Genomic DNA, 10,565 nt, shown 5'->3' with positions numbered 1-10,565 from the left:
ATTTGCCTGCCAAATTCACTTGCATCAGTCTGGTGTGCTAACATTTAACCATTCATGAAGTGGGCTTGCTAGGCCCTGAGTTCAAGTCACAGAACTGCCAAAAACTTCATCTTGGTGGAAAAGCCAATTGTCACACTTGTTTTCCTTATCAGTGAAAGCCCTGGGTCTCAGGAATGATGTAGAATACATAGGCAAACCTATTTCTTATGTAAAAAGATGCAAAAAATGGTATATGTATAATCATACTCACTAAAATACATAAGAAATAAATAAGACACAAATAAAATGAATAACTACACTAATCACAATATGCAGTAAACGTGTATGTAAATATAAATCATGTATTTAAAATGTATAAGCATATTATTCTTTAGAGTGTTAGGACTTGAATTCAGGCCCTAGGAACAGGCCTGACTTTTGTCTTCCTGCACGGTGAACTTTCCCATCCCCCACAGTGCTGGATTTTTACCCAGAGCCTGAGTTCAAATCTCAGGCATTGCAGATAAAAGGGCATGAATTTCAAGACAAGGAGCCTCATAATATTTTAAATATTTTAATGTATCAATCTATGTACTTATTTATTTCTTTTTATTTGTCAAGTGCCTGAGTTCAAATCCCAGGCCTGGCAGATAAATGGGCATGAATTCCAAGACAAGGAGCCTCATTATATTTTAAATATTTTTAATGTATCAATGTATGTACTTATTTATTTCTTTTTATTTTGTCAAGCACAGGGCTTGAACTCAGGTCGTGGCAATTCTGCCTCAGCTTTGATCACTCTAGGCTGGGGTGCAGCTACTGAACCCACAGCTGAACCTGGGTTCCTGGGCCCCAAAGGCTGATAGGAAAAAAAAATTAATGCGACACAGAAAAAACAAAACAAAACTGGCAACTTGCAGATGGCTGCCGGTTTTACATTTGTTGGGTTTGCAAGGTGACCATCCTATGTCTGAATGACACGGCTGAAAAATGTCGATAACCTGGAACTGCTGAAGGCTGGCGGGCTTCCAGGAAAGCCATAGGCCAACACGGAAACATAGGTCCTGTGTTAGAAGCCCCTTCCTGTCCCCTACAAATGAAGGAAAATCCTGAGTCTCGTTCCTATTCATAGGAATATTGATGGAACGTTATGAATGGCAAGATGGAATTGGTTGTTTCTGAATAGTAGTATACAATTAGACAGAGTGATTTTAGGAGGCCAATGGATTTTAATGAGTATTTTTTGACACATTCAAAGAATACTATTAATTACATGGACGCAATATTTTCCAAACAGTGGTTGAATTAATTAATATTTCCTTAAGGATGAAAACAATAATGTTAATTACATGGAGGCAAAATAAATACCCAAGAATTGGTAGAAATGTAGTGTATATAACTGAAGAATGTATAGACATCTCTGGCACTCTATAAATATCTGTATTTATTTGTGTACTACCATCTTCATGTCAATCTGTTCTTATATTTTCAATGCCTGGAGCTTGATCTCAGGTGCTAGAAATGCTTGTCAGCTACATATGCCCCAGGCTGGTGTGTTGACACTCACGTGTTCATGAATTGGGTCTTGTAGGCTGTGAATTCAGTTGTCAGCACTCACAAAAATTGAATCGTGCATTAAGAAGCCCATGGTGACATATTTTTTTTTCCTTTTCTGTGAAAGTCCTGGGTGTCAGGTGTGAAGTTTCATATATAGGCAAATCTATATCCTATGTAATAAATGTAATAAATATTTCATGTGTATTAGCAGTCGATAAAATACATGGTAAATAAATGAAAAAAACAAAAATAAAATGAATAACTATACTAAGCTTGATATGGGGTCAACATCATGGGGTCAAAATCTGGGGCTCGATCTCAGGTCCTAGGAAAGGCCTAGCAGCTGAATTGGCTAGAGGCTGCTGTGCTGACAGCCACTCATTCATGAATTGAACCTTCTAGGCCCTGATTTTAGATCCCAGCACTGCCAAAAATGCAATTACGGAGTGAGAAGCCAAGCGTGACACAAGTTTTCTTTCTTTTGAAAGTACTCGGTGACGGGTAGGATGTACAATTCAGATGCAAATCTATAATCTATGTAAAAGGATGTCATACATATAAAAAATGTCATAGGTGGAAGAATTCTCACTACAACAAATGAAAAAAAGATTGAATTAGTAGTGAATCATTCTAGCTGGATTAAAAAGCACGATTCTTCTATGTGCTGCCTTCAGGAGTCACATCTTGCCCATAAAAACAAACACATTTTCAATGTGAAAGGTTAGAACAAAATCTACCAATCAAACGGCCCCCATAAACAGGCAGGAGTTGTAATTCTAATATCAGATAAAATAGATTTCAAATTAAAAATAGTAAGAAGAGATAAAGAAGGTCGCTACATATTAATTAATGGATCTCTTCTTCAGGAGGATATTAAAATTCTAAGTATCTATTCGCCAAACAACGGAGCAAACAAATTTATCCAAGAATCATTACTTTCCCTCAAATACCACATAGATCCAAAGACATTAGTTATTGGGGACTTTAACACATCACTTTGCCCACTAGATTGATAAACTCGGCAAATATCAACAGAGATATCATAGATATAAACAACTGCATAGATCAACTAGATATAGCAGACATCTCCCGAATATTTCACCCAAAAGCTTCAGAATACACGTTTTTCTCAGCAGCACATGGAACATTTTCCAAAATAGACCACATTTTAGGACACCAAGCAAACTTGTCCAAATTCAGAAACATTGAAGTTATACCTTGCACTCTCTCAGACCACAAGGGAATAAAATTAGGACTCAACACAAAAAGCCATCAAAGAAAGTCCTGTAACACATTGATGCTGAAGAACACACTGCTGAATCATGAGTCGGTCAGGGAAGAGATTAGACAAGAAATTCAAATGTTCATGATATTCAACAAAAATGAACACACAAACTACCAGCTCCTCGGGACACAGCAAAGCAGTACTCAGAGGCAAGTTTATAGCTCTGAGTTACTACATCAACAAATTGGAGAGATCTGAAACCAACAATCTAATGAGGCATCTGAGCCTCCTTGAAAAAGAGCAGCAAAATAAATCCCAAACCAGTAAATGGAAAGAAATAATTAAAATTAAATCAGAAATAAATGAATTAGAATCCCCCCCAAAAATAGGAAGATTCAATCAAACAAAGAGTTGGTTCTTCGGGAAAAAAAATTGACAGACCCTTAGCAAATATTATCAGAAAAAGAAGAGAACACACCCAAATAAATAAACTTAGAGATGAGAATGGAAACACTACTACAGAAACAACCAAGATTCAGAACATTATAAGGGAATACTTCTCAAAACTTTATGCTAATAAGTTTGAGAACGTGGCAGAAATGGACCTTTTCCTAAAAAATATTGACATGCCGAAACTAACAAAAGATAAGTTAAATCATCTTAATGGGCCCATATCAAGTATTAAAATAGAGCATCAATAAGAGCCCTCCCATCTAATTAAAGCCAAGGACCAGATGGTTTTACAGCAGAATTCGCCAAGGCATTCAAAGCAGAGCTCACACCAATACTCCTCCAACTCTTCAATGAAATTGAAAGAGAAAGTTCACTACCGAATTCATTCTATGAAGCTATCATAACCCTCATCCCAAAACGAAGCAGGGACTCATCAAAGAAAGAGAACTATAGACCAATTTCTTTGATGAACATTGATGCAAAACTTCTCAACAAAATTTTGGCCAATCGACTTCAAAAGTTCATCCAAAAGTCATACACCATGATCAAACAGGATTCATTTCAGGGAAACAAAGCTGGTTCAATATACTCAAGTCAGTATAATTAGTCACATCAACAGGAGCAAGGATAATAACCACATGGTTATTTCAATAGATGCAGAAAAAGTATTTAACAAGATCAAACTCCCCTTTAAGATGAAGGTTCTGGAACAATTAGGAATCCATGAAACATTCCTCAATAAAGGCTGTATATGACAAACCTACAGCAAGCATTGTACTTAATGGTGAAAAACTAAAGCCATTTCCTCTTAACTCAGGAATGAGACAATAATGTCCAGTCTCTCCACTGTTCTTCAATCTAGTATTAGAATGCCTAGCTACAGCAATAAGACAAGATGCAAACATAATGGGGATCCAAATAGGCAAAAAAGAAATAAAACACTCCTTCTTTGCAGATGACATGATCTTTTATTTAAAGAATAACACAGACTCCATTCCCAAATTACTCAAGCTGATTCAAAACTTTGGCAAAGTAACAGAGTATAAAATTAATTCTCAAAAATCATTGGCTCTTCTGTATGCTAACAATGAGAAAAATGTGGCTGAAATTAGGAAAGCTATTCTATTAGTAATAGCCCCACAAAAAATACAATATCTAGGAAATAACTTAACCAAAGAAATGAAGGACCTCTATGATGAAAACTTTAAAAACTTGAAAAAGGAATTCAAAACAGAACTTAGAAAGTGGCAAAAACTCCCATGCTCCTGGATTGGAAAGATCAACATCTTGAAAATGGCAATACTTCCCAAGGCTATCATCAAATAAAAGGCGATACCTATCAATATTCCATCCTCATTCTTCAAAGAAATAAAAGAGGAAATCTAAAAATTCATATGGAACAATAAAATACCCCGTATATCTAAAACGATTCTCAACAGAAAGAACAGTGCTGGAGGAATAACAATACCAAATTTCAAACTCTACTACAAAGCCATAGTAATAAAAACAGCTTGGTACTGGCAAAAGAACAGAGCTCAGGGCCAAGGGAATAGAATTGAAAATCCAGAAATGAACGTATAGACCTATAGCCATCTAATCTTTGAGAAGGGAGCTAAAAAAAATAGAATGGAAGAAAGACAGCCTCTTCAGTAAATGGTGCTGGCAAAATAGGTTCATCACTTCTAGAAAACTAAAGCTGGATCCTTTTACATCACACTGCACCAGAATTAATTCCAAATTGATCAAAGACCTCAGAATCAAAGCAGCCACTGTGAAAACATTATAAGATGGAATAGGAGAAACCCCCGTATCCATGGCACAGGCCGAAATTTTCTTAATAGAGACCCAGAAACACAACACATCAAAGAAAGGTTGGACAAATGGGATTGCATGAAATTCCAGAGCTTCTGCATGGCAAAGGACATAGCTAGCAAGATCAATAGATACCCACGGATTGGGAGAAGATCTTCACTAGCTATACAACAGACAATGGTCTCATCTCTAAAATATAACTGGAACTCAAAAAATTAAATTCCCCAACAATAAATTTTCAAAGAAACAACTGCCCAATAAATAAGTGCGCTAAAGACTTGAAGAGAAACTTCTCTGAAGAGGAAAGAAGGATCGCCAATAGACACATGAAGAAATGCTCAACCTCTCTAGCCATAAAAGTAATGCAAATCAAAACAATATTGAGATACCACCTCATCCCAATTAGAATGGCTATAATCAAGAAATCTAATAACAACAGATGCTGGAGGGGATGTGGACAGAACGGAACCTTACTGCATTGTTGGTGTGAGTGTAAACTTGTTCAACCACTTAGGAAAGTAGTATGGAGGTTCCTCAAAAGACTCCACATAGATCTCCCCTATGACCCAGCAATCTCACTTTTGGCATTTACCCAAATGTTCACAAACAAGACCACACTAAAGCTACCAGCACAACTATATTTACTGCAGCCTTATTTACCCTAGCTAAGATATGGAACCCACCCAGATGCCCCTCTGTAGATGAATGGATCAGGAAAATATGTTATATATACACAATGGAATTCTATGCCACCATCAGAAAGAATGACATTGTACCATTTGTTACGAAATGGAAAGATTCTGGAAAAAATATATTAAGTGAAGTAAGCCAGGCCCAAGGAAACTTAGGTCCCATGGTTTCCCTTATTTGCAATAACTAGTATATGTCTGAGTCAAGCAGAAAAGGTCAAATAAATTGATGTTTGGGAGATGAACCCCAAGATATGTATTTTAATGTTTTCTTTTTCTTTCTGGAGATTATTTCTGACACATTTATAAGATTATTTCTTTGTTTCTTTGTATGTCCCTCCCCCATATTATAACCCCTGCTTTCACTGTATTTGATGTTGTTATAATTTGTGGAGGGGAAGGGAAAAATCGTTTAAATAGGTATACAGGTGGATCCATTTCAACAATGATGTGTACAAGTCATTATATGGAAAAACGAACTTACAATTTTGATGGGGGTTAAGGAAGATTGGTTGGGGGGACGGGGAGTGGATGGGAAGGGGAAACAAAGGAGGAGGCTACAATGCTTGATAGGAAATGTACTCATTAACTTTCCTGTATAATTGTAATCCCTCTGTACAGTATTTTCACAGTAAACATTAAAATTAAAATTGAAAAAATTATCTGATGATTATTATAGTATCATATTTTGTTTTAGTATTTTACTTTGTAACGGTTTTTAAATTTTTTCCTCTCTGCTGAAATTTATGTATTTAAATATTATCATCAAAGTATATCCTTCGGGTACTTGGGGCATATTTTATAAAGTTTTTAACCAATGGCTTTTAAGAATTCTTAATTGGTATATTATTTGGTTCATTTTTAATTTCAATTTAATTTTTATTGTGAAGGTAATATACAGAGGGGTTACAGTTACATAAGTAAGGCAATGAGTATATTTCTTATGGAAGGAACATTGTTATCCTCTCATTGGATTTTAATTGTACATTCAACTACTATACTTTTACTTTCTTTGTTCATGTATTTTCCTTATAAAATTGATATACAAATGGTTTGCAGTTATTTAGGGCAACTAAACAGTACAATTCATTTTATTTTCTAAATTTCAAATTTTGAACCTCTTTTGTTTCTTTAGGATAATTCTTTTTTCATAGTTGTAGGATTAGTTAATTTAATTTTGCATGATTTTAACACATGTAAATTATTCAGACACATATATTTTGCTTTTAAAATATTTACCATGTGAATATCTAAAATTATTTGCTTAATTTACATATAGTAGGAGAATTTAAATAAATTTATTTTCTTATAGTTCTAAACATATTTTCCAGGTTACAAATACTTACTATATTTCCAAGATGCACATACTTTATTAAGAAAGACTTCATAACCTGGTCACTTTTTTGTAAATATTTGTACTTGAATTAAAAAAAAAAGTTTGAGCTGGGCATGGTGATTTGTGGCTTCCATTTTCTAGCTATGGTAGTAGCTGTGAATAGGGTTTGTAATTCAGGAGAGCCTGAGAAACTGAGACCTCATTATAAAAATATCCAGATTGAAATGATTAGATATTTAGCCATCCCTAGGGAGATATAGAGCAGCTGGTTATCACCAGTAACATCAATCTTTTGTCAAAATAAAAGGATAAATGTTTCAAAATGTTTATTATTTAAAACTTGTTTGCAAAGGTTCTCACGTCTTCAATTTCTTATTTTTCAATTAGCTTAATCTATAAGAATCCAAGTATATTGTCACTATTTTATTTCTACTAAACTTTTAAATAGTACAAGCTATATTATGATTTCCTATATTAAATTACTTTTACCATTTGTGGTAAATTCTTTTGTTTAATATGATAATAATAATCCAAATGTGTGTATGTGCTATGTGTGTGTGTTTATGTGGTTTTTGTATGTATATGCTTTGTGTGTACTTTATAATGCTTGGGATATAACAGCATTGTTTCACATATGCTAGACCAAGTTTTTACCACTGAACTATACTGTGCAGTTATAATGTAAATAGTGCTTTAAATTATGACTTTTAAATTTTCATTACTAGTATGTTTTTTTCAAAATTATATATGCTACAATGTGATCCATATTCTATCCATGTTCGCAAATTTTATTGTTATTTTATTGTTATTTAGAATATTTCTACTTCCAAACTCTTGAGTTTGTTGATAAAGCTTTTACTTTGCTTCTTTTCTCTCTTCATTCTTTTTGCCTTTAGAGTTTACCTATTCTTTCTCTTATTTCTTTGGTAATTAATTATCATATTCTTATTACAATTTCTTTACATTGTAACAGGTCTATACAATGCTTTATTTTCTATTTTATTTTTTCCCATATTCTCTGAATCTCAGTCCACACTATTAGGTGGATTAGAAAGAAACTTGATTCAGGACTATTTAATTATTTTCCTCCTTCTCTTCTCTGAAGACTTTCAGTTTTTTGAAGCACAAAACAAATGACATACACAAAACAAATGACATACAGCTCGTATGTGGTCCATCATTCTATTCTATCCCCTCTCACTCTCCTCTGTAGTACAGCTCAAGTCATTATCATTCAGGTTTATTGTGCTATAGTGTTATGTAAATTTTAAGTCATTCCTAAATTAATTTTAGTTGTTTCAAGCATTCTCTTCAGACATTTTACTATATGTAATATCTGGAATCGTGTGCTTTCACAAACTGCAAAATATGAGTGACTATCAAACATCTAGATAACTCTGTAGAATATTGGTCCACCTGCTCAATAAACTTGTATGTAAATTTAAGTAATACAGATCATTCAGAACAATTTTGTAAAATGGTGTAGCTTGAGCCCTCATACTAGATTTGAATCTTATTACCAGGTTTAGTAGTGAAGACAACATTGCTCTACTATAAGAACAGACACATAAAAGAATATAACAGATTTATCAAAAATAAATTTCTGGTTTTATGATCAACAGATTTTGAAGAGGATGCCATGACTTTATGAAATAAAAATAGAATCGTAAATGGGTGTATTGGCACTAGTGCCTCTCTAGATTTAAAAAAAATGAGCTTAGACTACTTCCTCAAACCTTATACAAAATTTTAAAATAAAAAATGTTTATCAATCTAAATGTGAGATGTAAAAACCTATAAAACATAAATGTAAAAATTCATGACATTGGATCAGTAAAGGTTTCCAAAAATTTGACATGGAAAGCATTAGTGGCTAAAGAAAAGAAGAATATACTGGTTAATATCAACTGATAACCTTTTATAATTCTATGAAAGAAGTGAAAACATATCCAACAGATAGAGGGCACATATTTGTTAATGCTGCAATGTTAATGCTACAATGATCTTGAGTCTTAAGTACTTTTATATCTGCTAATTCTATATAATTTTTTCCAGAACAGGATATTTATTCAAAGAACATATGTAAATTAATAGTCAATAGGAGGACCATATGAAATAAGCTCCTCTTTAGTTTCTAAGAAAAAATAAAACGAAAACTCACTAGTATACCCAGAATATAAAAAGATGACGCAAAATATAGTAATGCATTTGTGGAGAAATTGATATACTCCACATAGTAGATTGATTTGTATAATACTGCAATCATTTTAGCAAGCAAGTTTTCAAGTCTTCAAAAGGTCAAAGAGAATTGTATATGATTCAGCCATTACACTTCTATGTATGTATTAATGAGAATTTTATTTTATTTTATTTTATTTATTTATTTATTTTGTAGGTCGTGGGGCCTGAACTCTGGGACTGGGTACTGTCCCTCAGCTCTTCAGCTCAAGGCGAGCACTCTACCACTTGAGCTACAGCGCCACTTCCTTAATGAGAATTAAAAAAAAACTTGTTTGGATATAGAATGTAGTTCATTGACAGTGCACTTGAATAGTCTGTGTGAGACCTTGGAAATCATCCCCAAAAACGAATTTTGAATTGACACACTATAGAGGATGTATGCTGGACAAATTCTTTTAAGTGAATTTTACATCTATTTTAATGTCTGTTCTAAAATTTACAGCATTTATATTTGAAGAAATGCAAGTGAAAATCAGGCTTGGAAAATCTATGATTGTACAATTCACTTCCAAAGCACTAAAATGTATACTATAGAAGCAAATAATATATGGCATGTGAATTATATGTCAGCAAAAAAAAAGTTAAAAATACTTCACACAAATTGCAGATTACCTAAAAAGATGTTTTCAGTGTTGGCTAAAAAACTATTTCTAAAATACAGCTTTTAGAACAAAGATTTGATTTCTGTTTATTTTGAGTTTTTTGGTCTGTTTATTTTAATTTTACAAAGATAACTCAATCAAAAAGTTTATGCGATAACTGGAATACCTAGGAATTATGCATCATTTATAAGTAATTGATAACCTTTTCTGGAAGAAACGTTAAGCAAATGACAGAAGACCCAAATCTGTGCACCTGCGTTTTATGAAAGCCATATGTTACTTGTTCAATTCAATTGCTTTTCTCTACTTTGCTAGGAAAAAAAAAAGTATTCTCAAGATAAGAGCCAATAGCAATGAAAAGAAAAAAAAATACACTATTATCTTGATTTATTTGTGAAAATAACAAATGAAATAAAGCAATTGCATTTAAGGGACTCCAATATTAGTATCTATGGAGATGTTCCTGAATGCCAACATCCACTGAATTTTTGGAATTTTAATTTCTACCAACAGATGAAAACTAGAACAAGAAAACAAACACAGTCTTAGAGTAGCCAGCCTTGGAATAAATTTATTAATTGCTTTGAAATTACAAATAATTGATAGTATTAAAAAATGATTCTTTCCTGTCGAAATCATTTAAAAATGTTTAACATTTATTATAATTCAAA

The sequence above is a fragment of the Dipodomys merriami genome, unplaced genomic scaffold (genome assembly GCF_024711535.1).
Source record: "Dipodomys merriami isolate MVZ:Mamm:240054 unplaced genomic scaffold, mDipMer1.0.p SCAF_1757, whole genome shotgun sequence".
Lineage (NCBI taxonomy): Eukaryota > Metazoa > Chordata > Mammalia > Rodentia > Heteromyidae > Dipodomys > Dipodomys merriami.
This window is presented reverse-complemented; position numbering follows the sequence as displayed.